Source organism: Spinacia oleracea, chromosome 5 (genome assembly GCF_020520425.1).
Source record: "Spinacia oleracea cultivar Varoflay chromosome 5, BTI_SOV_V1, whole genome shotgun sequence".
Lineage (NCBI taxonomy): Eukaryota > Viridiplantae > Streptophyta > Magnoliopsida > Caryophyllales > Amaranthaceae > Spinacia > Spinacia oleracea.
The window spans coordinates 66007118-66013889 of record NC_079491.1 but is presented as its reverse complement, the minus strand read 5'-3'; the positions used below and the strand labels follow the sequence as shown (position 1 = coordinate 66013889).

The window sequence follows — 6772 nt, the reverse complement described above, 5'->3', positions numbered from 1 at the left end:
TCTTTTGCCTTGTGTAGTAAGTATGGGTTTAGAGAAATCATATAAAATATAAGTATATGTTCAAAAATCTCCACATTAAACCACCCATTAGTTCTTTTTTCATTTCAACACCCTCTTTTGTTCTGTACCGTCTTGTTAGTTACCGAAAAAAATTATAAAAATGGTTGTGCATATTCTGAAGCGAAAATGGTACACAATTCGGACAGTTTTGTGGTAAAAGCATGTGTTCCTTCCTATATATGATACCTAGTCAAAATTGGCACATAAAAACCAAGTATAAGATATAATTTGGTGGAAACAACCTGCTTGGAAAGCGTTGAAGATCATCTACAGCATGAAGAAATATCAACTTCTGCAACCTCCATGGCATTGCAGACCCATTCAGGTAGATCGCCTTTGGGAAACTGCATAAACATCATATAAAAAGGTCATTTGAATTACACTCCGTACCAAAAAAAAAAGGGAATGTATTTCAGTTGAGTTACCATTTTCTGTAAAATAATAACAAACCTGCAGAATTGAAAGTCGTAAAAGTGATGATAGGACTCAACACAACAGCAAGATTGGTGAAGTAAATACAGTATGAATCATAAAAGTTTAGTTACGTACAATGGAAAGCGTTGCTCAACAATAGATGTATGAAGATCTCTGCTTAACTGGACAAAATTTCCACAACAAAATCATGGATATGAGCTGAAACTGTTAAAACTAATCAAGTATACTAACACACTAATAAAAATCAATACCTGTATTCGTAAGTATCATCAAAGTACTTCTCAGAGTACTGGATCTGACCCATTTTCGCCTTCAATCGCACAAATAAATAAAATGAAGAACAATAAAAATAAGCAATCATGAATTACCTTGGGCCTGGAACTGGTATTTTTCTAACTAAGAGAGTTCCACCTTCGGTCCCAATTGTAGGAGCCATCTCCTGTCCTTTATTCCAATGTAAAAAGGTTACTTTGCCCTGAAAAAAATTCAAGAACAAATCAATTCATTAAGTATAATCATGATTCATGATAGTAACTCAATCAACCCGATTCACAAAATCACAACTACCAGCAACCACCATCTATGTAATGCAAAAAGCTGTTAATTTTGTACCCTAAATTGGATATAGTATTAAGCTATTAATGCAAAAAGCACTTAATTTTGCAATTAGTTAAGTTGCAAAATCCCAATCTTAAACTCTTAACTGACAAATCTAAAATTAGACTAACATTCAAAATTGAAAGAGGACAAAAATGGAAACGTTATTATTACCTGGAGTAGCTGGAGTTGATCCAGTGGAAGCCGAAGAAGATGGAGATTGTGCTACATCTGAACAATAGGGTAAAAGTTTAATTGAAGTTCAGATTTATGTGTATTAACCATTAATGTATACTTTATACAAAAAAAAAAAAACTAATTTAGTTTTTTAAAGTAATTGAACAATACTATTCTGTACTACTTGAATTATCAAATGCAAATTAAGAAAACCACCATGGTTGATTTATCCATTCTAAAAGGCTGAAATGAAATGAAAGAAAGCAACATACCACATGAAATGGTGTTGTCATTTGATCAAACACCTTACGGATAGAACCAAACAACAGAATTGAGAGTCAATGAAGGAGAAAAAATGGCTTACAATAGCATTGAAAAGAAATCGTCAACATTAGGGAGACCAACACTGCCAGCTCTCAAGTACTGATCTTCCCCTACTACCGTGAATGAGTGGTTTGTAACTAAGAAGAAGAGCTCTTGGTTTAAAGCCACGTTGATCACTCGTATTAATCATCAATTCATTAAAGTTTCTTATTTACTAAGTTTAAATTAATGGTTACAATTTGAATAAGAAGATAATTTAAATAAACATTAAAATAAAAACAAAAAATTAAAATCCAAAATCCAAAATCCAAAATCCAAAACCCAAAACAGGAAGAAAATATTGAATGACATGAAGATCCGATTTTAGAGATAACCTAATTGATTGACCATGAATTGTAAACAACGATTTTTGGTAATGCTAAACTACCCACCCTAAATTAATCATTTCTAGACTAAACACTATACAATCACATCAACAATATCCAATCAAAACAAATTTATCCAAAAATCATAAATTCGCCTCTACAAAAACTTCACCCAAAAAAAATTCTAAATTCACATAAGACCAAATTGACATAAGTAAAGCAAAATTGAAACAGTAATTAAACGAAAATAAGAAATTGGGAAACTCAACTGGTTAGATGATGATGAAGGTTTTGATTTTTGAAGAGATTCAACGTGAAAAGGGCCGATCGATGCAGCCTCCTTATCCATCCCCACCAATTGATGATTAAAAAACCTCAATAACACAAAGATGAAACAAATAAGAAAAATGAGTTATAATCTGTTTCTTGAGAAATGAATAGAACTGGAAAAGCAGCGAGTGAGAACTCAATAACACAAATCAAATACCGATCTATCTGCAACATTCGACGAAGATGACGAACCCATCTCAAAATCTGACCCAAACCCCACTTCAATTCGCATTCAAATTTTCCCAAAATTAACGAATCGAATTGGGGATGAACAAAGATTAGGTCTCATATCTTTTAATTAGATCTCGATTTTTTATAAAAAAAATTTATGGATTTTTTCGAGCTGAGATGAACATCGAAGGAGAGGACGGGAGGGAGGAGAGAGAGAAGACGGGGGAGGAGAGGGGGGAGGAGAGAAAGAGAAGACTCCCAGGGAGGAGAGAGAGAGAAGACTCCCAGGGAGGAGAGCAGGAAGCCATGAAGGGTTGAATGTGAATATGTGGGGGTATTTTGGTCAATTCAAAGGTGGACACCAAAAGTTAATTTACAAAACTAACCTCAGCTCTTGGCTTATATAATAGAGATATATAGGATCTTGCATATTTTCTATTAAGCCCATTATAAAATAAGAGCTAGAGAAGTGGGTCTCTACACATATTAACTCATACCAATAAGAAAACTATAAGTTTAATATACTTAAATATAAAATCAATTACTTTTATGGACTAATTTTAAGATAGATTTTATACACATACGGTCATATATGTAGGCCCATTTGTGCCATATGTATTACCTTAGTAATATGTATAACCTTATGAGTAAAAGTGTTTTCTATCATTACCAAAGGTATCACAGAACAATCTCATCCATTATTCATGCTTACATAGAATCAAAGCGACTTTTGTCATTTATATTGTGACTAAACCCTCAATGATCACGTATATTAACATAATCATGACATAGATCAAATATGGAAGTGTAGCAAGGACATTTCATGAAATGCGAACTTAACATGCCTATTTCCAACTAGTTCTACAAAAACTTAATTGGGATCATACCGCAATAGATCATAGTGAACCATAAATTGAAAATTTTATTTCTGCAGAAACATAAAATCCAAATACAAAATGTACGTCTTTAAGAAAATGAAAATTCTAACACACTTCCACTAAACCTGAACATCATTAAATGATATAACACCAGCATATATATGAGTAGTGTGCTCATGAAAGACCTTGAGTGGTAATCCCTTAGTAAGTGGATCCGCAGACATGGAGTTTGTTCCTATATGTTCCATATAGACTTTTCCACTATAAACTCTTTCTTTAACAATATGGAAATTAATTTCAATGTGCTGACTTTGAAGAGCTGTTATTGTTGTTAGAATGCAACACTGCGGACCTATTGTTTGTCACAAAGAATCTTTAGTGATCTTTCAATACATTCTACGATTAGCAGTCCAGTGACCAAATTTCGCAGCCATAGAGCATGATCGATTAGATGCCTCAAAACATGTGATAAGCTGCTTCCATAGTAGAGGTTGCTATAAGTTCATTAGCGCTCTTCCAGGATATAGAACCTCCAATCAGCAGATAATTAAACATAGCCTGAAGTGGATCTAGAACTGTCGTGGTATCCATCATAATCAGAGTCGGAGTACCTAATGATCTCTATATGACTTGATCTCTTATATGTGAGCTTTTTTTGCTCTGAATATATCGCATAACCCTTTTGACTGCCTTCTAGTGATTCATTCCCGTATTACTTAAATATCTGGCTAACACGCCAATAATGTACGCAATATCCGAACTCGTCAAACTTGAGCATACATAAGACTCCCCACTTCCGAAGCATAAGGAACCTCTTGTATTTCTTTACTTTCAAAATTATTTTTGGGACATTGATTGAGACTTAACTTATCTTCTTTAGCCACAAGGGTATCACCTGGCTAACAATCTTGCATGTCAAACTTTTTTATCATAAATTGTTATTCAGGTATATAAATTTGGGCATTAAAATTTTATACATTCATAAGAATGACTTTTCTCTTTTTTAATAGTTGTAGAGTCATAACACTACTAGAAAATGTGTATTTAACGACAATGAACTAACGACAGACTCGATATTCCGTCGTGAAAAGCATGATCGCGCTACAACATTATGGCAAAAAATAAGTTCATCATAATCGTTGAAGAAAAAAAGAAAAAAAAGAAAAAAAAAACTTTTTGTTCGTGTTATTTCAGATTCTCTGCAGCTCTACTTTTGATTTTCAAAGGCAGTCCGCAAATTTCACTCATCTCTAACCTAAAATCCTTCGTTGAACGACGGCACCCCTCAAGTGGTTCTATTCTCAAATTCTTTTTCTTTCTTCCTCTCTCGCTATTGAATTTTCATGGACGGCGAGTTTGTTCTTTAATCTCAACTTCTTCGTCAGGTTTATGTAGATTACAGTGATTTAAATGGCATTTTCTATCTTTTTTTTCTCCTGCCAATGTTTTTATCCTTTCAAATCGGGTCATTTTTACAAATAAATTTTGTTTCATCATTGTAGGCACTGCTTCAATTTTCGCTCAAGTTTGAAGCTTCTCCTCAATAGCTGGTTGGGCCTTGTAGTTTTTTGCAATATTGGGATTTGAAGGCTGAAGAATTGTCTTGTTGTAACACCCTAATAGTTCCTTGCTTTTTATAAAATATTTTTCGACTTAAAACACAGGAATTACCCAGATATTACCGCCACCGTGATAACGGCTAAGGCTATTTACCGGAATTACGCAGCGGAATTAACTATCTTTCAAAACATATTAAATAAATAGTTAATGGTTATTAAAACAAGTTGGAACCGTTGAGGCCCAAACCAAAGTATTAAACCATTTAGAAATCCATTGTCTATAAGCATTAATATTACTCATGACTATAAATAAAAATAGAGTTTACAAAATACGGAAGAATGAAACTCTCCACTCGAATCCCATGATAACTTCTCCCGCAAGTTATCTCTACAACCTGCTTTATTATAAATCTACTCCCCAACAACGCAAATGCAATTGATGGATCATCATAGGGTCATTAAGGCAAAGGCCATGACCGGAAGACATGAAGCACGAAGTCAGCAAAAGCTGAGTACGAACAAGCTAGAATACCATTCTATCCTAACATGCTTCACTCGACAAATTAAATAATCCACATGCAAAAGACATAAACTAAACATATGAACATGGAGACAAGACTCGACACTTGACACGACTCTTGACTCACAGATTAATAGAAAGTAGCTTCGAACGGGTAAAGTAAGGTATCCTCAAAAGGAAAGAAAGGGTGATGGGAGCCAACCATACACCAAAATAACTCGGGCTACTACCGACAGTCGGGCCATACCGACAGGAATTCCAATGCACAACGGCATAAAAGAGAACGAAACAACGTCTTGTATCATTCTAGGAGTACAAGTATTCCGGCAAGACTCCCCCCATTGTTCATACTCAAGGTATATACGTTCCAAGAGTTTTGAATCTCTTTTGGGTTACACTTTATGTTAATTAGTATGTTATGTTCAAGGCGACTCAAGACTCTACTCAAGACACAACATACAAACAATTAAACAATTAAACAATTCAACAATGACTCTTCATTATTTTACTTCTTTAGGACTTGTGATCAAACATAGACTCAAGTGAAATTACTCCCATTGTTCCTTCTCAAAACACTATTTGAGATAACCCGACATTGCCTATTAACAAGCGGAGTGTGCCCTTAGCACGAATTGTCCTTAATTCAATTCACATAGACTCTCTAACATATTCTACCCCTAGGTAGAATATATATTGCTCACTGGCAATATTCGACTGGCTCAATATTTATGCTAGACATCCTGTACTATAGCATAACAACTTGCATGCGCACTACTCATACATGCAAACCAACTTGAACAACATTCTTAACATAATTCAACGATTATAAAAGTCCATAACATGATATTTCAATAGAATCTATAAAGCATAATTCAATTTATAACATGCTCGTTCACATAGATTCAATAAATAATAATCACATGCTTGTCTACACATCAAACATGATTCCATAATAATATAACATGTTCATTCCCAACATCAAACATGAATCCATAATAACATATAAGTTCACATGATTCGCATTCAATACACTTCACAAAGTCCTCAAGGGATGGGTGGTCACCCTAGTCTTGTACGTACCTGGAATACCTAAGTACGGGGGCCACTGTGCGAATCACGACTCACTAGAAATCAACTCATATAAACACAAAAGGAGAACTAAATTATTATCCATGTTTACTAAATTTCCAGCAACTATTTAAGATTCTAAAACTCTTAGTTTAATTAGAAATCATTCATTAATCATTAATTTAATAGTCTCAAATAGTCAACTCAAGTCCTACATATAAACATTGACTTTTTAGCTATAAAACCATTAAAAACCAACATTTTAAAGCTTATAAACAATCTGAAATT

General features: G+C 34.0%; 1 long non-coding RNA gene across 1 annotated transcript; it reads right to left on the bottom strand.

Annotated features, from left to right (window-relative positions):
- On the bottom strand, positions 1-1724 carry LOC130460612 (uncharacterized). Its single transcript, XR_008920471.1, has 6 exons — positions 1634-1724; positions 1267-1323; positions 864-970; positions 610-656; positions 486-510; positions 1-404 (listed from the first exon to the last, which is right to left on the bottom strand). It is a non-coding gene; the product is annotated as an uncharacterized lncRNA (long non-coding RNA).
- Between the last annotated feature and the right edge of the window lie 5048 nt (positions 1725-6772).